The sequence below is a fragment of the Canis aureus genome, chromosome 7, assembly GCF_053574225.1.
Source record: "Canis aureus isolate CA01 chromosome 7, VMU_Caureus_v.1.0, whole genome shotgun sequence".
Lineage (NCBI taxonomy): Eukaryota > Metazoa > Chordata > Mammalia > Carnivora > Canidae > Canis > Canis aureus.
In genome coordinates, this window is record NC_135617.1 from 58,614,058 (window position 1) to 58,640,077 (window position 26,020).

General features: G+C 44.8%; 1 long non-coding RNA gene across 1 annotated transcript; it reads right to left on the minus strand.

Moving 5' to 3' along the window:
* Positions 1 to 18,489: 18,489 nt before the first annotated feature.
* On the minus strand, positions 18,490 to 24,998 carry LOC144317438 (uncharacterized). Its single transcript, XR_013383455.1, has 3 exons — positions 23,957 to 24,998; positions 23,213 to 23,329; positions 18,490 to 18,888 (listed from the first exon to the last, which is right to left on the minus strand). It is a non-coding gene; the product is annotated as an uncharacterized LOC144317438 (long non-coding RNA).
* Positions 24,999 to 26,020: the final 1,022 nt, after the last annotated feature.

Consider the following 26,020-nt stretch of genomic DNA (forward strand, 5'->3'; position numbering starts at 1 on the left):
GTGGTCATCAAGAAGAGCACTCCAGAGTGAGGAACCAGCATGCATGGAGGTCTAAGGCAACAGTCCCTCCCGTGTCCAGAGAGAAAGAACAAAGAGGCCATGTGGCTGGAGCCAGGTGGACAGCAGGAATGTGTGGAAGGAGATTAAGTCAGAAATGACAGCATCAGAGCACACAGGCCTTGCACGCCAGGGTCAGACCTTTGGGTTTAACCTAAGTAGGATGAGAAACTCTATTAGTTTCCATTGCTGCTGTAACAAATTGCTGCAAACAAACTTTGTGGCTTAAAATAACAACTTATGATCTTGTAGGTCTGGACACCAGAAGCCTGACATGGTTCTCACTGGGCTGACTTCGAGGTGTCAGCGGGGCTGGGATCCTTTCTGGAGGCTGCAGGGGAGAATCCCTCTCCTTGCTTACCTCTGGTAGCTTCCAGAGGCTGGCCTCATCCTCAGATTCATGATCCATTTTCTCCACCTTCATAGTCAGCAGCAGGGGGTCAGGCTCTTCACACAGGATACCCACAGAATCCAAGGCACTTCCCCATATCAAGGCCCATACCCATCCTCACATCTGTAAAGTCCCTTTTGTCCACCTGTGGCAACACATTTATAGGCTTCTAGGCAACAGGCTATGGGCACATTGGGGACCAGTAGTCTACCAGCCACCAAAACCACTAGGGGTCTCTGAGTAGAAGAGTGAACTTCTTTCTAAACTGCTGCTGGATGGGAACAGACCACAGAAGGCAAAGGTGGAAGCAGGAAGGCTGGGGAGGCTACTGGTACAATGACCCAGGCAGGAGGCAAGGGGACGTGCACAGGAGCAGTGGAGGTTACAAGAGGTGGTCTTGTTGCACGTCTTTTTTTTTCCTTAAGGTTTTTGTATTCATGAGGGGATCCCTGGGTGGCTCAGCAGTTTAGCGCCGGCCTTTGGCCCAGGGCGTGATCCTGGAGACCCGGGATTGAGTCCCACATCAGGATCCCTGAAGGAGCCTGCTTCTCCCTCTGCCTGTGTCTCTGCATCTCTCTCTCTCATGAATAAATAAATAAAATCTTAAAAAAAAAGATTTTTTTTTTTTTTTTAAAAAGCAGGGGGATCACATCCTGAGCCAAAAGCAGACGCTCAACCACTGAGCCACCCAGGCATCCCTGTTGCAGGTCTATTTTTAAAGGTAGAGGCAATAGGGATTTCCTGACAGACTGGACATCGAGGGTGACCATAAGAGAAGAGTCAGGGTGATTCTAAGGTTTTTGTTCAGAGCAGTAGAGAATGGAGTCTCTTGCTAAACAGGAAGACTCAGAGAAGCACGGAATAGGGAGGGATGAAACCAAATAGCAATATTTCCACCAACAAAAGTGAAGCTAAGCCTCTACTCTGGCCTCCAGCTTTCAGGATCCTTTATTTCAATTGGGAAATCAAGACACACAAAGTGACATGGTTGATTACTTCCTGACACATCAGAGATTATTCCTACAAATGAGCACTATCCCCAGAGCTGTCATCCCACAAAGCTATATACATTTATTCCATGGCTGCTGTCAAATAGTCTCGGAATTCCTTTCGAGGAATTGGATTGATTTATGGACCATACCAGAAAATTAGCCTTGCCGGCCCTCCCTCATTTACTTTATTCACCAGACCTGACTCGACTTCCAAACAATGGAAACTCTCCTACCTAGTATGACAATCCACCACCACTGAGGATATTTGACCCTCTAGCTGTGGCTGTGTCACTGGAAAAGTCAGCTACCATCTCCGGTGCTGACCAATTTCCTTCCACACAACGGGACCCTTCAGGGGAAGTGAGAGCCACCTACCTTCCTCCTGCAGCTTCAGTTATTATGTCATTAGTATTGAGGGGAAGTGAAGGGTGCCTGGGGGGCTCAGTCAGTTAAGCATCTGACTCTTTATTTGGGCTTAGGTCATGATCTTGGCATCATGGGATGGAGCCCTGTGTCAGGCTCCACACTCAGTGTGGAGTCTGCTTGTCCCTCTCCTTCTACCCCCCCCCCCCACATCTCTCTCTCTCTCTCTCTCTCTCTTTCTCTCTCTGTCTCTCCAATACTCAAAAAAAAAACAAATAGAATATTTTTTTAAATATTGGGGGCAAGGCCTCTTAATGAGGATAAAAATTGAATCTTCTCCATAGGGTCACTTTGCAGAGGAAATCAGCTATTTTGTATAAGGCACTTCACACCAATGCCTAAGTAACTTAAGAAATCATGGCTGAGATGGTGCTCCTCAGTCCATGTGCATGATCACATTTACTAGATCTCTGCTCGCCTTTTCTTTTTCCCTGCAAGAATCTACCACTATCAAGCTCCAACTGACTTAGTTGTTTTCTTTTGATTCTTGTCTGGTTTTCCTAAAATTCCCTTTCAGTAACTTGATAGCCCAGTTGGTTGTGGAGATTGGGTGGGTGAGCAAAGGTCTTCTTCCTTCTCCTCCTTTTCCCTCTTTTCTCTGACTGCCCATCCAAAGACAGGCAAGGGCCCTGGCATCCTATAAACTCTAGGTCTCTACCACATCTTTCATGACTGACAGGCGTTAACTCCCAGCTGGACCTCACCTGCACAGAACAGTATAAAGACTTCACAGGTTCCAGGTGGAAAACTCTCTTTGGTGATACCTGGATGCTAAGGGAAAAAGGTGAAAACTATGTATCTATGTAAAACTTTGGGTCTCCATCCATTTCAACTCAACCAACTCCCAAGTTTTCCATTAACCCAAGAAATAACCGTGTGCTGATGCCAGGAGGGCATTCCTTCTCTCACAGGGAATTTCAGGGACATTTAACAGAGCCTTCTAGAATCCATGGCTCGTGCTTCAAATCTAATTCACCAGTGTCTCAGTTGTTTGGAATTTTAATCTACTTGGGTGATTGTTTGGACCAGAATATCTTTTAGAAGCACCCTATCCCCCAAATGACAGAAAATAATCCTCCACTTTCTAGGTTTGGCCATAGGTAGGGTGGGAAACTTGACGGTCCTCTCCACTCCCTCCTGTCCTCTCTCCCCTTCCTCCCAGATTCCACCCCACCCTGAAAGGAGAGTCAAGTCCCATGGTGGATGAGACCATCATCCATATTAGATGAGAAAATTAATTTAAAATTCCCTTTCTCTGTGCCTGGCACCTAACAGGTGCTTTATCCATGTCAGATTAATTGTCTTTCCCATCCACCATGTTTGTTGACCAAAGCCAAAAACTTTGGATCACAACAGACTGTATGCCAACACTGAGCTGGTTGTGAAGGCCCCCATCCTCTGGTACCTTCCTTAGCCCATCATCACAGTTTCATACAGCTGCTGATGTGATGGACCAGCCACGCCTGTCTTTCTTTCTGAGGCTCCAGGACTTTGCAGAAACTTCTAGCCGCTTGATATGACAAATGACTTTCTGAGTAGAAGGGGGTTTTACATTTAATACATATCATAAGAGACATCAGAGCTATGCTCTGGAGATCAAATAGTTTCTTCAGCTAAGAATGTAAGCATTATCCCTATTAATATCTTTCCAACAAAGGCCCAGGGCTCCCCACCCCCGTTTCTCTGTGATCTCAGCTTATTAATGTTGCCGTCCCCTCCTCCTGGCTAAGCTACCCTCACCGCAGACTCTCATTCCAGCCTGATGTATACCCTCAATAGAACACACCTCCTTGGCAAGCACTGAATGTAAAAAAAAAAAAAATCCATCATCATAAATCGTAAAATCAAACAACTGAACACCGTCTCCTGGGAAATAAAATCTGAAGAGTTAAGAAAGGAAAAGAGAGGGCTATGATTATTTTAATCCTATTCCAGATGCTTAAGTACTCTCCCCAAACAAAACCCAAATTAAACATGAGCCTATTCAGAAGGATGATGATTGTGTAAGTGTAGAAGACAATGCTTGGCAAATAGTAGATGCTCAGTTAATGTTTACTTGAAAATAAATAAGCACAGGGGGCGCCTGGGTGGCTCAGTTGGTTAAGCGCCTGCCTTCAGTTCAGGTCCTGATCTTGGGGTCCTGGATAGAGCCCCACAGCAGGCTTCTTGCTCAGCGGGCAGTCTGTTTCTCCCTCTATCCCTTCCCCCTGCTCATGTTCTCTTTCTCTCTCTCTCAAATAAATAAACAAATCTTAACATTAAAAAAAAAATAAATAGATAAGCACATACTTATAGATAAGCACAAGACTCCCGGACTGCATTTGGTCAAGTTCCACAGCCTGATCAGATAGAATAGGTTGTTGTAACTAAAGTGCCCACACAACCCCAGGGTGATGGGATTTTCAAATGCACCTTCGTGCTTTTTAGCTAGTTGGACTAATATAGCATATCGAAACTTGTACCTGGCCTTGAGAGAAAGTCATTCTAGGAGGTCCTTTGAAAAATGGATCAACACAGACACCCTGCACAGGCATGCACAAATGGTGAGAAAATCCTGTTCCCCCAAGATTTGGGAACCATCAAAAATTTCGGAATTTCTATCGGCACTAGGAAAATTGCTGAGATTGGCAGTGCTGGTTCTTTATCAGAAATAGGGTGAGTAAACCTCTTCTTTACCACCACCTGCAAAAAAGTTCCAGAAGGATATTGACATTGTAGGGTAGATACTTGGGCCCCAGAGAAGGTCAAGAAGGCAAACATATCAGCCAGAAAAGTTCCCTTTCATTTAGCTAATCCCACCCTGAAATCAATAGCAAGCCATGTAAGGCCCTGGCTTCAGTTTATGCACCTGTAAAATGGAAACAAAGGGGTCAGCTCCATCCACCTGCCAGGATGCTTGGGAGGATAAAATTGGGCAGCATGAGGAAGATTTTTAAGAATTAGAAACTTAGACACACAAACCAGCAGTGGTAAGTGAAGGACAGACGACAGGAGAATCAAGGAGAGAACGCTCTTGGCACTGACCGAAATGGACCTAGGTACCAGGAGTAAGACCGAGCAGGTCGTCACAGGTTGTGTTCTTTCATTCAACGATGCTGTCCTAGTTCCTAGGTTCAGACCTTTGGCTGTCCTGGATGCGAATTCCAGAGCTGCCATCTACCAGCTGAATGACCTCGAGCTGGGCCCTTGGCCGCCTAATGAGCTGGGTGGGCTACTGTCTTTCTCTCACAGAGAGTCCCTGTACGAATCCAGTGAGGTGGCCAAGGCCAGGGCACACAGACGTGCCGCACAGACGTTAGCTCAACCCGAAAGTAGGTTCTTCAAAAAGACCATTGCACTCTCAGAGACCCACAAGGGAAGAAAGAGCTTCCTTACAGCTTCCTGTGTAAATGTGTCTCAAGTTCTGCCTCATTGCTCTGGGTTTCCTCCCACCACCCTCTCTGTGGCACTTCCAGGAGCCTCAGAGGGTCACACGCTGAGAGGCAAATGGTCCTTCCCTTCATGCTCCGTCCTGCTGCTGGAGGTGGTGCTCGGGGAGGGAGGAAGGACAGCCTGACTTGCTGCTGGTGGCAGCTCCGGACAGATGGCCCCAGCAGCCCCCAGAGGCCCCAAGCAGTGCCCTCGGTGAGAGGATGAAGCGGGCAAAACCTCCCGCTCTGCTTGTTCCATCTTCATTTCAGCACCTGCCCTCCCCACCCCTGCCAAGGAGGCCCAGATCCACCCCCCACCCCCTGCAGAAGTGCCCCACCAGGTTCCCCACCCCTGACCTCCTGCAAGGAGACCCAGACGGGACCTAGAGTTCATCTCATCCAGGTTCTAACTCGGGTCCTTAGGCTCCTAAATGTCCCAGCAGACAATAACGGGGGCGCTGGATGTGTTCTCAGTCTGTTTAAAAGCTGTTCGGAAAGCACGCATGTGCCTCGTGTGAGACCGAACGGGCTGATGATGTCTCAGGTCTCTCTGGGGTGGAATTACATCAATTTAGGTTGATCACCGTGGTTAGCTGATGCTGATAAAAGTTCTGATAGAGGTTTGTAGTTTTAAAATGGCAGCAATTATTGCTTAACGAGTGCTGTTTTTATAGTTTTTATAATTCAGTAGGGTTTTTTTTTTCTTTTTGAAACATAGGACCTTAACATACTTATTGGTGGTTGATTATGATCATCACTTTATGTACATGACACTTATGTACTATATTAGATAAAAGTAAAATAGTAAAACTTTTTTACTATTAGTAAAATAGACAAACTTTTTTCTTTTTTTTTTTTTTTTTAAGATTTTGTTTATCTGAGAGAGAGAGCACGAGTGGGAGGGAGGGGCAAAGGGACAAGCAGATCCCTGCCAAGCAGAGAGCCAGGACACTCCTTCCCAGGACCCCGGGATCATAACCTGAGCTGAAGGCAGATGCTTAGTCGACTGAGCCACCCAGGCAACCTCAAATTTTTTTCTAAACAAGGAGTCCATGGGGGAAAAATAATGAGAGCCCTCTTTAGTGGTAAAGAGGCCAGAAACCACCGAACTCTCCATTTTATAGGTGAGGAAACAATGTCCCAGGAGGTAGGTCTCCCCAAAACCCATGAAGTTTCTCTGGGACAGACACGAGGTTCCAAATTACAACCCCGATGACTTGCTTCCAGCACTGTTTGTAAGCCTCTCTGCCACATCTCTCCAAGCAGCTCTGTGCATTACCAGGTGATACCTAATAAGGAAACTCTATGTTGTTGGCCAAGTGATGAATGTATGTCAACAGGTCCTTCTAGAACTGTGCTATCCATTAGGTAAGATACATGCTGATATTTAATTTTAAACTAACTGTTAAATAAAATTTATAATCCAGGGCAGCCTGGGTGGCTCAGTGGTTTAGCGCCTGCCTTCAGCCCAGGGTGTGATTCTGGGGACCCGGGATCGAGTCCCACGTCAGGCTCCCTGCATGGAGCCTGCTTCTCCCTCTGCCTGTGTCTCTGCTCCTCTCTCTCTGTGTCTCTCATGAATAAATAAATAACATCTTTAAAAAATTTATAATCCAGTGTCTCAGTCTCACTAGCACATTTCAAGTGCTAAGCAGTCATAAGTCACATGCTGTTGGTGGCTACCATATTGGACAGTGTAGATACAGGTCATTTCCATCCTTACAGAAAGTTCTGGGCAGTACTGCTATAGAAGTAGTGGCTCCAAGAGGGAAGAGTCTGGGCCCTGTTGTTGGGCTGAGCATAGGGATGCTTTGCATGGTACCCAAGCTCTGCCTGGACTTAGGGTCTGAGGGTTACCAAAGACCTGGGGACCCTAAGAGAGAAACAGCCTAAAGGAACACCTTCTCCCTGGACTGGCCCTATGCCTTCCACAACCAAAGGTCTCTCCTTCCAGGTTTAGCCACGCTGAATATTTACTAGCCACTCTGTCACAGGAGAAACAGCACTGGGGCAGGGGTGGTCAAAAGAAGGGGATTTCAGCCACAGCGGTTGCCTTTTATCAGCTACATGGCTTCAACAAGTGGCTCCCCCTCAATGCCCCCCTGGGTAACAGCCCAGTCTCCTGACGCCCTAAAGCTCCAGGCTGGCCAGCATGCTCTCATCTGCATCATCTCGTTCTTCTCTCTCAGGCATGTGGCTTATGTTTCTTGGGTGTATGTGTATTTAGAGAATGTCTCGTCCTAACCCAGGGAGCAGTGGGGAGGGCAGGTCTAGTCACCATGGCCTACACCAAATATGTGTTTTCAAGTACAGAAACCCTTCTGAAGAGATTCAAAAGTCGCTAAAGGCCTTTGGGGTGATGTTTTCCATGCAAGAATCCAGTAGAGGGGGATATTGCATAGAGGCGGCTTCCTAGCAGACTCTGTCTGAAGCTTGTCATCGTGAGTGCCCAAACTCAGAGGGCAGGAAATGTGTCTTGCATCCTTGCAGGACCCCAAGCGTCCTCCCCTTGCACCGGGACCTGGTGAGTCACAGCTAGAAGCCTCTGCACAGGCCCAGGAAAGCCCCTCAAGCTCTTCCTGTGCCTTTAGCCATGATGAATTTGCCCTTCCCATTTCCAAATTACAAAATTGAAACTATTTTCTCAGGTGCCTTCTTTAGCAGCTGTCCAAAGTTGGGACCTGGCAGGATCAACAATTTTTTAAGCTCAAAATTCACTAACGTCCCAAATGAGTTTTCTCCTTCTGTGTCCTGCCCACCCTGTCCTTCCTCAGAGCAGACTTTCCCTGAGCAGCCAGGCTTCTTGAGACCATGACCAGGTGCCTCTTTTGGTAAAGAATGCTTGTAACAGAGTAAAGATGCATTCCCTAATCGCTCTGTCGTAACTGCCTCACTGTCCTTCCCACTTCTACAACCAGGCTCAAATCCTCCTCCCTCAGAGGGAGGTTGGCAGCCACGGTCCACAATCTCTCATCATCTTCTGAGAAACAGGCTCACGCACTCTCAGCGTGACAACTGACAAGAGGTGCACTGGGATTTCCAACTGCTGTGATTTCTCCTTTCAGTTCTTCAGAGATAAAGATGATAGTCAAGGATGTCAGGGTCACCTGGGTGGCTCAGTGGTTGAGCATCTGCCTTTAGTTCAGGTTGTGATCCTGGGGTCCTGGAATCGAGGTCCGCATCAGGCTCTCTGAAGGAAGCCTGCTTCTCCCTCTGCCTGTGTCTCTGCCTCTCTATGTGTGTGTCTCTCATGAATGAATAAATAAAATCTTAAAAACAAAAGAGTTGAGAGTCAAGGATGTCAAGAAGGCCTCTGGCTGTGAGCATCCAAGAAGGGGGTAGTTGGGAGCACATGGGGAACATGCATCTTTTGCAACTTCACAGTGAGATTTCCACAAAAGGGCTCTTTTCCTTGCAAATGTCCCATTTTAAGCTTAAGGTTCAATATGGCATGTGGATCCAGCCTCATCAGCAGCCTGTAGGTGCTCCGAGGAATGGGGGAAGGGGTGCTGCAGACAGTGACTTCCGGTCATGACACTTTCTGTTTAAAGCAGAGGCACCTGTCCTGCTAAGTGAAACCGTGTATAGTCCTCTCGGCTCCGTCTTAAAGCAATCAAAGAGAACATACGTTGTAGATGGAGGGAGATGTCCTTCCCAGAGTTCAGTGTCCAAGCTGAATGGACAAAGGAGTGAGAAACAGGGAAGTTCTCAGGCAAAATAAGGGATTTTTGCTGGGCTATCTGAGTGAGAATTCTCAAAATAGTTTCTAAAGTTCTGAACTGTTTGGAGAACGTAGCCACAGTATATACAGAAATAAATGCCCCGTGTTCATTAGGAGAGCCTGTGTGTATGAGGGGAAGAAATGTCCAGGTTTGGGGGCCAGATGTTGGTTCAAATCCCAGCCCTACCACCTTCTACTTAGATAACCTTCGACAAGTCAATGAGACCTACTGAATCTTCATTATTTTCTCATTTGTAAAATACAGTGGGACATACTTTCACAGACTTATTTTTGCAAGGAATCAATGAGGTGATCTGTGTAAAAATGCCACATCTGGCATATAGTTAGCACCCACTAGATGTTAGCGACTATTCATTTAACTTTGCTAATAAAATAATACAACATTCTTCTGAGCTTAGAGATAGAGATGTATGAGAAAATCCTCTCTTTCTCTAAGCAATAGGAATTTCTTTAGAATTAACATTCTGATAACTGTGTGACTTAACTTTCACCCCAATTTTGATGCGTACTCCCATTCTACCCAACAGCCTTCATGGGTTCAGAGTTCTACAAACGAAGCCACATGATTCATATAAATGGGAGGGTGTTAATCAACCGAAAAACAAGTATTTCTCAGATCCAAGGGCAATAAAGCCCTGTGAAAATGCTCCACCCCCACCCTGTAACTTGAAATCAGATGCATAGATTGGATCTGTCCTCATTTTAGCCCTCCCTACCATGAGCCTGTGGCTTACGTTCTGTAATACTCTGGACCCACTTACAGCATCATAGTGAAGCCTGGGGTAGGGTACGTGTGGGGCACCATGCCAGCAGCCCTGTGTTGGGTGGCATGCCCACCACCATGCCCTGAAGATGTGGCCTTGCCCTCCTACCTGTGCTTCAGTTCTCATCCCTGCCCCCAGCCACGCTCTGGGTGGCAACTCAGTGGCAGCAGGACTCCCATGGGCTCTCACCCCAGCCCCACTGCTACTACGAGTGAGAGTAATATTATCATGCAAGAAGAACCTCAGAGTCCGCAGAAATAAAAAAATAAAAATAAAAAAGGAAGGAAGAAAGAACACTGTTACCAAGTTTGAAAACTTCAAGTTTGGTTAGAAATTAGGTATGATGTGCCCCCAAGTGATCAATAACATGTTGCCACCCTAACTGAAAAGTGAGCTGGTTTATTCAGTCATTTCACCAAACTTTTATTAAGTGCCTATTACATGTCAGACCCTGTGCTAGACGCTGGAAAGCTGAGAATGAAATGGATACAGACCCAGGCTTCAAAGACCTCATGAGGGTACAGGGGACCGACAGTGCAAGGTGACAAGTGTCATGCAGGGCAAGCAAGGGGCACTGTGGAGCCTATAGGAGGGAGAGAAGCCCCAGACTAGTAGTGATGAGCAATTCTGCCCAGAACCAGGAGGCCAAGGTCCTATGATAAGAGAGTCAGTGTGGCATGAAGCGAGGGAGGGCTCCTGGGGACGTGGAGGAGGAAGCAGGTTCAGGTAGGTCAGAGGCCAGCGAAGGTGAGAGGAATCAGGTGCACAGTCTCCGAGGTGGGAGCCATGAGGGAGGAGGTGGAGAAGCCTAATTCCAAAGCCCGCATTTTTCCCCTACATCCACGATTCTCTGAGCTGCACCAAGATTCACAAGGCACAGAACTGTAGCTCAATCAGCACTGAATTCAAAAGAACATTTAGATGCCTGTTCTGGAATCAGAAATCAGAAAAGACCTGAGGTAACCTATGAAGTTTACCTCCCTGGCCCTCAAACCCTCAAACATGGAAATGAAGACCACGTGTCAGGCTCTAAAGCTCAAGTTCTTTCCTTTTTTTTTTTTTCTTTTTTTTTTTTTAAGCTCAAGCTTAAATAGCATCTGACCTCTCTCCTAGAAAATCTGAGAACATGTGTTCATGTGGGCCTTGTCACACTGTGAGCCAATGGCCTCTTGTTTGGCGAGTGTCATGAAGAGGGCCTAATATTATTAGCTTAATAATAACAGCCTTAAAAAAAGATCTCCTAGAATAATAGAAGGAATAAAATGCCCCAGACACTGCACTTAACCCTGCTCCCTAAGTCAGCAACTACGAAGGTAAGTGCTGGTTGTGAGTTGGTTGATGTAGTCTCCGTGCAGACCCAAAGCCAGTTCAGCCCCACACTTAGGTAGGATTTGAGAGGCGCCAAGAAACCTGCCCTTGGTGGCAGGATTCCAGTAAGTTGCTTATATTTTGAGTGAAGGTAGTAGGAGTTTGGGGTTTTGTTTATTTGTTTTACCTTTTCTTTAAGCAGTGGAAAACTTCTTTCAAGTGAAATCTTGCTGAGTACTGCATATATGCCATAACAGCAAGTTCTTAAATAGGGTTTGCTATGTGCCAGATGTTTTAACTCCTTTAGGCCAACAGCAACCCTATGAAATAGATACAGCGTACTGTTATTGCTAATAGTTTACAGATGCCAAAACAGAGGCACAGAGAGGGTTAGTGACCCGTCCAACATCACACAGCTGGAAGGTGGTGAAGCTGGCTCCAGAGCCCACCCTCTTCCTGACCCCACAGCGTGGCCCTAATGTGGAAGGTCTATGGAAGCAGCAGGGCCCTGGTTGGAGCCCAGGGAGAGGGTAAGGGTTTCCAGGCTCCATCAAGTAACCCTTAGGCACACCCATGAAAGCTTAGGACCCCATGAAACACAGTTCTGAAGTTCCTGGATGGAGACATTACCTATCAAGAGTCATTTTAAGAGAACGCTTCCTTCCCGGAAGGAGTAACAAATTAGTGCATTAGCAGGAATTACTTTTCAAGAACCAGGCTCTTTATAAGAGTGGTACAGAGGGCAGGTAAGCAGCGACAGGGGACAGTCCACCTGCAGGACACAGATGCTGGCGGGGCAGAGCTGGGGGGGCGGGGGCTAGACTCCAGAGTCTGAATAGTAAGAGGCGAGGGTAATGGGAGAGGAGATACCTTCAGGACAGCAAGCTCCCTGCCCAGGAGGCCAGCTGGAGAGCAAGCTAAGAGCAGGGGGCTAGTGCAGCCCATTTGGGAGGGCCCTCGGGCAGACAATTTCATGGGTGCCAAGGCGCTAGCCAGAAGGTGACCCTCTGGCAGAAGCATAGCGTGACTCGAGCTGTGGGGGGTGGCTGAGAAGGGCAGTCTGACGTGAGAGTGTCAGGGCTCCCCATGAGGCAACACTCAGGGTTTTCAGTTTCTATCTTGATAAAAATTTTGCGATTTTCACAACTGCAGAGCAAATAGAACCATGACTCACATTTCACAATTTGCCTAGGGAGTTTACTGTATTATCATGGTTCTGACAATTGCACATTTTTCAGGGAGTAATGGGATAGAATATTTGGCACAGGGGGCGTGTTATAATGGGGATGGTGGGCCACGCACTGCCCCCACCTCGTGTCTCACGTTCAATACCAGAAGCCAGTGATTTACATACATTATGAGTCTCAGTGGACTGGGAAATACACGACACATCTTGACATTCTCCACGTGTACATTTTCTGCCTGTATTTTAATCATCTCCGAGGCATATGTGCATCCTCTCTAACTTCATGAGATGAATTACTTGAGGTTCATTGTTTTGTTTTGTTTTGTTTTTTAAAAAGGTTTTGATATGTGGATGTTTAGATGGTAGGAGTTTGAGTAGTAACTCTCAAGATAATGTAATTTTAGAGCTGATGCTACACACAATTAGATCTTGACACTTTCAAGGGAAAATTAAAACACTTAGTGAGACTGAAAACCAGAGTTTTGCCCTTTGGTTTCAAGGACTCGAGTCAGAAATATCTTAGTCTCCTGTGGAAGGAAAGAGACCAGAGGACCAAGTCTTGCTCTTGACGGATGACCCTCGGTGTCATGTCAGCAATGTAAGAGATAATTATTATTTGTTGAATGAGTGAATGAAGAATAAATACACATATGCAAACAAATAGTACATGCAAGTTGAAATATGAGGTTCAATCTTCCCATACTTAGCAGCCATTTCTCTAAGATTTGGATGATATTTGTTCCGTTTTTAAATATATAGTCATTAATCTTGGAGATGAGTTTATGCAAGAAGGGAAACTACTTTAATCTTTCAATGCTGTATCTCACATTTGCTCAGAGCCCTTTGCTCAGATCCCTTGATACTGTGCACACTTTCAATTCTCAGAGCACCGTACACTGTGAAGGCTCAAGGAAAAGGTCACCGTCTGCTATATCTCCTGCCATTACATTTTTCACTCTCTCTCAGGTGCTTTTGTGGACCAGAAACCTAATTTCAAGAGACTAGTGCTAATTAGAAGATGAGTCATTTGAATAGTCTGAAACTCGCATTTGTTGAGTTGCCCACCTCTACGGACGTTGAGACAGATCCTTAATCGGGGATATTCCATTTAATCCTCTCAAGTGTAATTTTGCCCGTTGTCAGAGATGGGAAATTGTGGTCAGGGAGACACGTCCAAGCCACAAAGACAAGAAGGAGCAGAACTGGGATCCCAAGTCAGGCTGAGCCCAATGCCCATGATCTTTATATTAAGGGCTACCAGCTGAGCTCTGATGGGGACAGACAGAAAGAGCCACTTTAGCAAGGCTAATAGCCGAACGAGGCATGCTAACCAGGAGGGCATTGGACTGATGGGTGGGGTGACATTTGGGGGCATCCTCCCGTCACACCTCACTTTCCATGGTGTAGCAGCTTGACCAGTAGTTGGACACTGCAGGGGCCTGCCAGCAAGTCACGAGCCCACTCTGGTCCTCCTCCAGGCCATCTCCACACTCAGGCAGAGAGAGTGAATGCAAGTCTGATGAAGTGACTTCTGTGTCAGAAGCCTCTCAGCACTGCCCATTGCACTCGGAATAAAGGCCTCGATCCCCACATGCCAGAAGAACCCACCTGACATACCCTGCCTACCTCTTCAGGCTCACCCCACCTTTCTGCCTGTGCTCTCTGGACACAAAGCATTCACTTCCTTCTTCCTGCCACAGGGCCTTTGCATGTATTGTCCCTTTTCCCTGAGAGCCCAAGCCCACCTTGCTCTCCACCAAACCACCTTCTTCCTCTTTCTCCTGTCTCAGCTTAGCCGACTGAGCCACCCAGATGCCCCCCTTTCTGTCTCAGCTTAAATGGCCTTTCTTCAGAAAAGCCCCTTGTGATGACCAGGTCGGGCCCTCTTCATTCACCTTCCATTTCACTTCTCACTGTTAGAATGGGATAATTATTGGCATGATTGTGTGTTGAATGTCATTGCACCACCCACCTCTACAGAGGAGGAGATTTGGAGTCAGTGACACCGTGAGGCAGGAACCCATCAGTCTTGCTCATTACAGTACCCCCAGCATCTGCTTCAGAATGTCACAGATAAGACATGCTCAATACATGCTGCTTCTATGCAGGAGGCAATTAATCACAAAATCAGAAACTTGCTGTTCTAGTTTCAGGCCCAAAGCCTAGGAATCCCCGGTCATGTTTACTATCTGATTTCCCCAAGTTTTATCAGAACCTATGTGTGAAGAGCTGGTGGAGAAACATGTACCACGCATGTTACAGGAAACCTTTTACCACTCGGTGATCCCCTCTCCCCACTGCCTTCTAATAAGCTTCCTAGTAGCTACAGCTAACATTTACCAAGTGCTATGTTAAGAGATTCTCCTACAACCTAAGTCCACACAGCGTGATCCCGATGAACAGGACTCAGTTCTCATCCTTGCTCCATTCACTTCCAGAGGCCTGATCTCGCTTGTAGTAAAAGCCTACATTCTAGGCCTGGCCTGCGAGGCCCTGAGGATGGCTCCTCTCTGACCTCATCCCCCACTCCAGCCTTCCTGCAGCTCCTAGAACACACCTGGCATGCAGCTTCCCCAGCCTGTGCACCTGCTGTCCCCTCCATGTGGCCCCCTCTTCCCCAGAGAGCCACACCTCTATTTCTAGCATCTGCTTCAGAGGCCGCCTTCCCTGACCACCGCCCTGCACTCCCTCGGCCCCTTCCTTGCTACAGTTTTCACTATCACTTTACAACATCTAACACACTCCCGCTATTACTATCTATGTGATGGTCTGCCCACCCCATGGGAAGCGCCACGAGGGCAGGATTTCTATCTATGCTCCTTAGGGCTGCCCGACACATACGAGGAGCTCAACAGATACCAACCGTGCCATTTCATTCTTGCGTTAATGCCGAGGGAGGCACACACCATCCAAACACCTTCATTGCCACCTGTTTCTGCCAAGGCTACCACCCTACCCCCCACCCCCCACCCCCTCATCCCTCTGGTCACGTGATAGAAAAGAGAACCAGGCAACTCAGGCCTCCAGACATTCTGAGTTCACACCACACCCCCAAAGCCTGATGTGAAACAGGTGTCCTGTTTCATTTTCCCACTTCTTCAGTGGAACCAAAAGTGGGTTTCTCTATGCATCAGTAGTTTATTTTCAGCCATTCATTCGTCGGGTCTCTTAGCCGATGCTTTTGTGTGCTCAGGATGGAAGGCCCGGCCCATCAGAGGTCAGTTAGAAAGCCACCCTATGATGGCTATGTTAGCTTCTTTCTGTTGAACCATTCTCCCGCTTGTTGATTTTTCTAGTCTCAAATAGAGATTCCATTACCTTTCAAAATATGGGCCATTTAAGAAAACAGTCTTTTAAGATAATCCTCATGGCTAAAACTGAGAGGTTCTTCCATAAGTCGTGGTCACAGCCTCCAAGAGTGGATGGGATGCAGCGTGGTCCCAAGTAAGAAATCAGCACTTTTTAAAACCAGGCAACGGTTGTGTTCCTGCACACAGGACAGGTCCTGGGCCCTGGGATGGCAGTGAACTTGGCCATCTTTGATCTCGGATGCCATTTCTCTGAATTCTTTCCCCATTCCATGACTACCCCATCCTATTATTCCCTGCTCCGAGCATTTTGCTTATGTCTATGCCCCTGTGGTTATTTACAGTGAGTACCCAGAACATGTTTCCCCACTGCTCTCCACCCCCTGCCTGGGATCTGCTCTTCTGTCTTCCTCACTTGCATCATGGCTCTGTAATTTCCAAAACGGCCCCCTTGTATTCAAGACAACCAGTTTCTCCTGCTCCATCAAACCACTCTGCTTTCAAATTCCCCCTGTCCTTAAATCCCTCTTCACTCAGCAATGAAAACTTTAGCCTTTATCTCTCAAGGAGGCCCCTCCCTCCCACCAACCTGCCCAAGAATCTGAAAAGGAAGGAGAAATAGCAGGATTGAAATAAATGTCGTTCAGCTAACCTGAGCAAAGCAGACTTTCATCAGGTGTTTCAGATCTTGCCTCCTGAGGCAGATGACGATCACAAAAGCCAAGGGCAAAGACATATACTGTATGATGTCACTGATTTGTGGAACCCCAAAAAAACAAACAAAAACTCGTAGGTAGAACAGATTGGTGGTTGCTAGAAAGGAAGGGAGGAGGGGATAGATGAAACAGGTGAAAGAGGCCAAGAAGTATTCCTAGGGTTAAAATAAATAAGCCCTGGAGACATAATGTACTGCGTGGTGACCGTAGTCAATAATATGGTATTGCGTACTTGAAAGTTGTGAAGAACTAAATCTTAAAAGTTCCCGTCATGAGGGGCACCATGTTGGCTCAGTCGGTTAGTATCTGACCCTTGGTCTCAGCTCAGGTCTTTTTTTTTTTTTTTTTCAGCTCAGGTCTTGATCTTAGAGTTGTTGAGTTCAAATTCCATGTCGGGCTCCACACTGGAGGTGGAGGTGAGTTCAAACTCCACAGTTTTACTTTAAAAAAAAAGTTCTGATCATAAGAAAAATAAAATTTTGTAACTTTGTAAGGAGAGGAATGATAACTGGATTCACTGTGGTGGCTGTTTCACAGCACATAATAATGTCTAATTATTATGTTGTGTACCTCAAATTAATATAATATTATATGTCAATTCTACCTCAATTAAAAAAATACTTTGATAAACTTGGGGGAAAAAAGCAAAGGGCAAGAACTGTTTGTCATCTATGTTTACAGGCTAAACTGTTAGAGTCAGCACTCGCTTCCAACTAGGGTTTGGACATGTCTGTACAATCTGATTAGAGAAATTGTCAGAGCTCTGTATGCTCATTAATTCATTAATTCAGTCCTTCGTTTCTGCAGCAAACAGTTATTGAGAGGTTTATTTCTTTGACTGCTGAAGGTTTTACAATCTAATCTTCAAGAATACCCTATCACATTGTGAATCATCTTATAAGGTATTATGTCTTATTGAATGGAGTTCAATTTGATAAAATTTAGTTCATTCATTTGAACCCCCATGGTATTTTCCAGCATAGTAACGAGCACTAGACTAGAGCTAAGGAAAATCAGAAAAGAATCCTGTCTATTCTACTTACTGGCTGATTAACCATGGGAAAGTCACATGACTTCTCCAAACCTCAGTCTTCCATATTCATAAAATGGGTGATACTAACTGCCCTACCTACATCATAGGAGTTGCTATATCTTATTAAGCTCAGTGTCCTGAGGTTAATATATACAATCAACACAATGCCTGATTCAGACTAGCCTTTCCAAAAACAAAATGGAAATGAAAAGATTGTAGTTAAATTGAGTCAGTGATAATAAAAGAACTTTTTGTTGAATCAAGTATTATAGGCATGAAAGCCTTGTCTCTAACTTAACAAAGTTCCATACATCTTTCAAGCCCTAACTCAAATGCAATTTTATCCATGAAGTGGTCCACTGTCCCCACCCCAAGATAGAAAAGAGCCAAGGAAGTTGGTTAGTGTCTGGAACTCCAGGCCATACCAGAGCTCATTAGAGCTACCATAAGGAGAGACCCAATGCAGGTACCTGAGTCTAGAAACCCAGGCCCCACCAGGAAAGAGGAGCAAACCAAGGACCCAGAGCCAAATGGCTTCTGAGCAATGAAGAGCAGGAATGGAGCAGATAGGATATCTGAGAACAAAATTGAGAGTTTCCATGGAGCAGATAGAGATGGTGTCAAGGACTCACTTGGATAAGGACAGACTCCCATTATGAGTGTCTGAAATGTCCTCATGCAGCTGAATCATACTGGACAGAAACCACCTCACCCTTTCTCAAATCCCACAGCACTTTGCACCTCTCAGGTCACTATGTGTCTTTGTAGTTCCTTTAGGATGTGCCTATCTTTCTCCCATGCCAGGATATAAACTCTTTGAAGTCAAGTCCAAGTCTTACTCAACTTTTACCACCTGTCCAGCGCATACCTAATGCCTAGTGTAGTGTCTTGCATATGATCAGTATCATAAATATTTGTTTGTCAGATTAATAGAAACGTTACAGTCTTTGGTTTCAAAACATGACCAAATGAAACATGGCCCCAAGAATTAAACCTTTGAACTAGTTTACTCATCTGTTTTAATCATCTGGGTTTTGAATTTTTCCTCTGATCCTTCAGAATTTGACAGCATGCCCAGTTTTCTTCAATAACAAAATCACTGCTCATTTGATTGCATGTTGCTATCATTTATTGAGGATAGTGGCAAAATAGCCAGCTGTTGGTCAGAACCTTTCCAGAGTATGGAGTTATTGCTAAGAGGCAGCTGCTAAGCTGGAACTACATTTCCCAGCTCTCCTTACACCCAGGTGAGGCCATGTGACTAGTTCTCATCAAAGCAATGTGAATGAAAGTGAAGGAGTCTCACCTCTGAGGCCAGAGCTTTTAAGAAATAGGGCTTCTCCATTCTCACTTTCTCCTTTGCCATCTGGTAGCAGAGGAATTTGAGGTTCCAGGGGGTCGGAGAGTCACAAGATTTCCAAGCCCGAATCCCTGAATGACCATTTGGAAGAAAGCCTTCTGCTTTTCCCACTTAGATGGGCAAGGAGGCATTGCAGGATGGAAGCCTCAATCCCTGAGTCTCCACGTGGAGAAGAGCCTCCTGCTTTCTCTATGGAGTCTATTACATGGGCAAGAAACAAATTTTAGTTGTATTAAACCATTGGAATTTGACATTTAACTGTTGCAACAGCTAGTGTTACCTTAACTAATACAAGTACCTGCCATATGCCAGGTGCTTCCCACAAATTATTGCACTGAATCCTTATAATAGCCCCGTATTATGGGTACTATCACTATTCTTTTTATTTTCCAAAGGAGTAAACTAAAACACAGATGGGTTAAGTTACTTAGACAGGATGTCACAGCTAATAAGTGTTGGAGCTGGAATTTGAGATTTGTCTGGCTCCAAATGCTCTGTTTCCACCCCCCCACTACATTATCCCGTCTCCCATCCATCAGTGATCTTGGACTGTCTTTGACATCATTTTTAAATTAGAGGTTTCTGCCCTGATTCTGACCTACACTTTTTAAAAGCAGTTTAGATATATGTCTCCCCTTTCCTTCACAGAACTCCTTCCATCACCTGGAAGAATTATGTATTCCAAGCCCTGGAGTGTTCTACAAAGTCCTTAATTTCTTCCTCACCTGTTTTGACACAATTTTTTTTTTACTACTAGAATTGAGTTCTTTCTCTAAGGAAATGTTTAAGCTTATTACTGCTTGGCTTCTGATTTTTTCACCAGTTATGAAGGGTAAGAAGAGAATTCATTATGGATTTTAGGTGGGGGACAGGAAAGAGAGTGGGGGAAAAGAGAGATCATATGAATTCATCAAATCCCACCTGCTTCTTGCTTGCTTGAGAAAATCTCAAAACTTTTGTACTAATTCTCAGGGACTGTGTTGATGAAATTTATGCCACCCACAGTTACATTTGTGTTAGTTCTGTTTCTTATTTACCTTTTAACTGAGGCATAGAAAAGTCCAAATGACTTATCTAGAGTCATAGTATTAAGGGGCAGAACCAGAAAGCAAATTATATCAGCATGGAAAGGAAAAGAAAGAAAGGTCACTATAAATTCATTGGTAAAAAGGAGCTTATAAAATGACAGGGGATTTTTTGGTTTTCTTTTTCTCTTTACATATAAAATGATGGTTTTTAGAAGATTTTATTTATTTATTCATGAGAGACGCACACACACACGCACACACACAGAGAGAAAGAGAGAGAGAGAGACATAGGCAGAGGGAGAAGCAGGCTCCATGTAGGGACCCCAATGTAGGGCTCAATCCCAGATCCCAGGATCATGCCCTGAGCCAAAGGCAAGCACTCAACCACTGAGCCACCCAGGCATCCCAGTTACCATCATTTTAATAGGAGGTAAAAAAAAAGGAGGCAACCCAGATTGTTTTTTCCAATCATTTAGCTACTTAGATGGTAACCTTTGTAAAATGTATGTACTTGTGGGTCTTCTTAAGGTATGTTAACTATTCTTGATGACTCAAGATAAACCAATTATTGAACTGGATTTTTAACAGATGATGCCTCTAGAGAATATTAAAGAAAATAAGCCTGTTGGTCTGTGTATTAATGTCCTCAAAGTGGTGTGTACTGGTTTAGTACACTCCAACAGGGTGGAGATTTAGGTCTCTTTTGTTCAATAATATAGTTCAAACACCTAGACCAATACCCAGCATCTCAGTAAACATTTGTTTAGTGATTTAATAAATGGATGAGTGTTTTACTTCCTAATCATTCTGTCTCCTCATTTTTTTCTTGGGTCATTTGTTGTCATCATTCCCTTTGTCCTTAATTTGCTATTTCTAATCTGTTGTGGGTTGAGAAACTTAAAAAGAAATGATATAAATAGATAAGAGAATTTATAAGGTAACTCAATAAAACTTTTAGAACTTTCTGCAATGGTGGAAATTTCTCTGTGTACTATTTACTTCGAGGCGACTAATTAATGGCTAGTTCAGCTAAGGAACTGTATTTCAAGATGTATCCCATTGTAATTAAATTAAATTAAATTAAATTAAATTAAATTAAATTAAATTAAAATAGCTATGTGTGGCTAATGGCTACTGAACTAGATAGCACAACTTTTTAACAAGGTGCTGAATTAGAGTCGATAAGGACTTGTCTGAAGCCCAGGGGATAGAGGTTTTGAAAACTCAGCAGCCTTAATTTTCTCTTTTAATTTACTTCTGCCCTGTTCTAAATGAATAATGAAGCCACTCAAAGGCTCTCCAGCAGACCTAGACATGGCAGTGGAGTTAGACAGTGATTTGGTTCAAGGAGGACATTTCAGCGTTAGTGAAAATGCTAAGGGCAAAGATGGCCAACCGTAAGCAGCCGGAAATCTCTGTCAGAGGTGTTCCTGGGGCCTGGTAAATCTAGAGAGAAAAACTGGTCTTTGCAGGGAGAAATCCTATACGTCTGAGCTCTTCCATCCTGGTCCTTCAGGGCAGGGATCAGGACAAGCAGAAGGTCCTGGGACACCCAGGACTAGTTCAGCAAGGGGTTGCCTCAAGCACAGAGCACATCCCTGGAGTTATTGCTAAGAGGCAGCTGCACGAGCAATGACAGCACACTGATGTAGGGTTTTGTTGGAGACAGGTAGGGGTGAGGGATTGATTTCTAGACTTGTTCACTATTTTTTCCAACACAGAGCTCTAAGCAACCAGAATTAGCATAAAAGCTCTTCTCTGTCCCTATCTGAGAGGCAAGTATCACTCTATTTCAGCTGGGAAGCTTAGGGTCTCTTATCTGACTGCATATGGAGCGTCTGTGTCCTGCAGGGATGATTTGGTGGCTTTCTGAGTAGGACAGAGACAGCTCTGCTGGAACACGTCCACCTCGGCATCTTTGTTAGATGGTGTTTGCTAGAACAAGAACAACCTCAGCAATTTAGACCTCAAAGATCCCACATCAAATTCAAGGTCGATTGTGTTCAGAAATGGCATCTACCTGTCTCTGTGCAGGGAGGGCAAGTCTCGTCACTGGATACTGATACACATGTATCTCTTTCCTGGTAAAGGATAACATTGCTTATATGCGACCTGCAGGTGCACATCACTGCCCTATACACCTACTCTCTCCCCAGTGAAAAGGTCTGTTTGGCCTCAACTACCCACACTGTTCTACCAGGTCCTATTTCATAATCAAATCCATGTAATGCTGTTTTTTACTTTATTTTTTGAAAGAGAGAGAGCATAAGCAGAGGGAGAGGGGCAGAGGGAAAGGGAGAGAGAGAATCTTAAGCAGGCTCTGCACTCAGGGCAGAGCCTAACCCTGAGATCATGACCTGAGCCAAAACCAAGAGTCAGGTGCTTAAACGGCTGAGCCACCCAGGGGCTCCTCTTTTGCTTTTATTTATTTTTTTCTCCTTTGCTTTTAAAATAAAGATATATCTGTATCTATGCATAGATATAGATAGGTGTGTATATGTGATATAATATAAAATAATAACTGATCATTACAAAAATATGGCAAATAAAATAAAAAATACATAAACAAAAGCATCCAAAGATCCCCATCCAAAGACAACCTCAGTTAACATGTTGTATTTCTACCTACTATTTCTCCCTGCACAGAGAGATATCCCCCTCTCAACCTAGTTCTAAGCATTTTATAATCAGTATCTTGGTTTTTGTTACATCATGGGCATTCCCTTATAATCACACGGACTGAACAAGCATCATTTGTAATGTTTGCAGAATGTTCTGTTAAGAGAAATTACCATATTCACTTAATCATTTCTCTCTTGAAAGACCTTCGTTTCCAAACACTGCCATCTTCTAAATTATGATAGCAAATAACTCTGTGCAAAGGCTTACCCCCTGCCATCACTCCAGTTAAGGGGTACCCTTCTTAGGCTAGAAGCATAGAAGAGGGATTTCTGAGTCCAGGGTCATGAAGGTAGAGAGCTAAGGTTCAGGGTGGACCAGCAAAGCCAAGTTCACGAATTGATAATCTTGAACTTATTGGTGTTGCCGCTCCCAAACACAAGACCTACAGCAACAGGAATGCCTGGGCATTTATTTACAAACCAGATTCCTGGCACCCACCTCAGACTTGTTGACTCAGGGCATCCTGGATTGAGCTTGAGCATCTGGATTTCTCACAGTCCATAGGAGACCGTTTAACAAGCTCTGCTTCTGAACACAAGACCTCCAGGTGGGAACACGTGTGAAAAACTGACTTCTGTTGCTTTTATTTTTTTTATTTTTATTTTTTTTTTAATTTATTTTTTTTTTCTGTTGCTTTTAAAACTGCAGACAATAGGCCTATTTCTGGGAGGGGGAGAAAACATCTCAAGACTGCAATCAGTTTGTTTCTTAGTTTCTTTTTGAAGAGTTTAGTTTAAAAAAAATTTTTTTTTAATCATCCCACATGAAGATATGGAAGTTGAAATGCCACTGATTAAAAACCCTGTCTTTACCTTACATGATCATTGAAAGTGAGCCCTTCCCCACGTGAAGTTTGATTCTTCTCAGTATTTGCCTTGCTGAGTCCATTTACAGTCCTGGTAGGATTCTGGAGTCTTATTTTCTCTGTACTGGAAGATAGTGAGAGGGTCTCATCAGTTCTAATTATAAACCTCAAAGACTTAACCAGAATTTTAGCAATGTAACGTTACACTCCTGCCAAAGGAAAAGTGTTTAGGAACCACTGATAGGGTCCTCCAAGGAGGAAGAGTGAATCTGGCTCAAACCCAGGATGTGCAAGAACACTCAAAACTCTTTCCGGCTCCCTGAGACTGAGCATGCTCCCGTGGTGTTCCTTTTATTAGGAACAATGAATTCACACAAACCAAAATTGAGAAACAAAGACACAGACACCAACTCAAAAGCAGAGACCAATTTTGGAGTGTACTGGACTTCAGACCAAGCTGGGTGTGATCCCAGAGGCTGCCACCCAATGGGATTCCAGAGAAACATCTTGCCTCCCACATCTTGGCGCCGGGTCAAAACCTCTTTCTCAAAGGAGGCGCTGAAAAGGCGTCTGAGTATTAATTTGTCTGTTGTGAGAAGTTTTAGTGCTGCTATAAATCACTCCAGATCACAAACAGGGCTTCCGTGGAGGTGTCCCTAAGCTACTTGAACTTGGTAAGACCTGAAAAGAACAAACTTCCACCAAAGCCAGGAGGAGGAGGGGAGTCCGACCACAGGCTGCCTTCAATCACCTGATACGGATAAAAGGCAATGGCCCTGGTCCCACAGAGTCACCCAAAAAAGGGAAGCTGACACGTGTGGGGTCCTGGTGGTTGAGAGATTTTTCAGGAAGTGTTTCTCTAAAGCAGGATGTGTTGAGATTCCGAGGCTGTGGTTCAAAGTTCAAGGGGTCCAGGTCGGAAAAAAGGCAATATTCTGTGGTCTGTGAGAAGCTTCCTTTTAATATTAGACAAACAGTCAGCTGGATCCAGGTGGAAAAGGTATAAAGTTGAGATGGCCAATGCAAGTGGTGACCGGGCCAGGTCACGGATGTGACTTCAGGTAGTCTGAATATGAACTTTGAAGTTGCTTCACCCATGTCTTCAATAATATTCAGCTTGTGATGGCTTGGTACACCCAACCTCGGGTCCAATCTATAAGCACCCACAGATAACGAGAACAAAGGCAAGAGTTGGCTTTTGTGATATCACTCATTTTCTAACTTACTATGTTATTATGATGTACCTTCTCTCTCGTGTGCCAAAGAAAGGCCTGGAGAAATCCTAGACCTAACCACAGAAGATTCCTGGGGTGGTCCAGGAATCCGTGATGTTAACAAGCTCCCTTCTCCACCAAGTGATTCTGCTTTCAGTGGTTAAAGGACCTATTATGACCAAGACCCTCTCCCAGAGCCCCAAGCCTGGCCCCATTGAAGGCCCCTAAACGTAACACTTTTAGCCAAGGTTGAGCAACTCTAAGATAAGCTCTGTGCTCCTAGGGTGAAAAGGCCATGGTTTCTTGGCCCTTCTTTTGGAATGAATCACAGAAGGAGGACTTTGTATTTGTTCTTTGTGCATATAAGCCAATGACTCAATTCTGGCAGTGATGTTCTTGTAAAATAGCCCTTGCTGGGCCCCATAGGCAAAAGACTTAGTCAAATGTGCTAATTCAGCTAGCTGACTATAGCTGACTCATCCTCAGACTGTCCCTTACAGATTGCATTATTGTTCCCAAATATTCATTCTCTCCTTCCCACTTCACTAGAGCTTCAGCTGAGTGATATGAGTCATCGAACATAAGTAATATTAGCAAGAAATAAATGTTTATTGTTTTAAGCCAATAAATTATTGGGGGTGTATGTTACTATAGCAAAAGCTGGCTAACACAGTCTGTTCCTTGACAGGTACAGGAATACAGGCCATTCTTCTACCCAACATAGTTCTTAGAGCGTACTATGTGCTAGGCATTATCCGAGGATACATGTGCAAACCTTACAAATACAGAATCTGACCACACCCTACCATTCAGGTTTATCCCTTTTGCTATGGAAACAAATCACATCACTCTTCTAACTTAGAACCTTTCAATAGTGTTCCAGCTAACTCAGAATTAAAGCTCAAGTCCTGGGGCACTGGGGTGGCTCAGTTGGTTAAGCGTCTGCCTTCAGCTCAAGTCATGATCCCAGGGTCCTAGGATAGAGCCCCGCATTGAGCTCCCAGCTCGGTGAGGCGTCTGCTTCTCCCTCTCCCTCTGCCCTTCCTCCCCCTACTCCCACTGGTGCTCTCTCTCTCTCTCTCTCTCTCTCATTATCTTTCTCTCTCTCTCTCTCTCTCTCTCAAATAAATAAGTAAAATCTTTAATAATCATTTTTAAAAGCTCAAGTCCTTATGATCATGTGAAGGGCCCTGTAGAGTCTGGCTCTTGTCTCCTCTCTGACCTCCTTTTCTACTACTACCACTCGTTACCCACTACTCAGCTGCCCTGGCTTCTTGAATAAGAAGAATTCAAGAATAATTCCTTGAATTATTGTTCCTTGAATAAGCCAACTTAGAGCCCTTATTTATGCTATTCTTTCTTCCTTGATTCCTGTTCCCCAAGACACACCAGGCTTGCTCCCTTCATCCCATAAGCCTTTGCCTAAATGCCACCTCCTCATTGAAGCCGGCATTGACTACCCAATTTGGATTGCAACCCTCTCATTATTCCCCCTACACCCCTTCCCTGCTGTAATTCTCTCCATTGCACTTCTTACCAGTCTATATGGCAAATAATCTATACCAGCTGTTCTCAGAATATAGTGCTCAAACCCCTGAAGT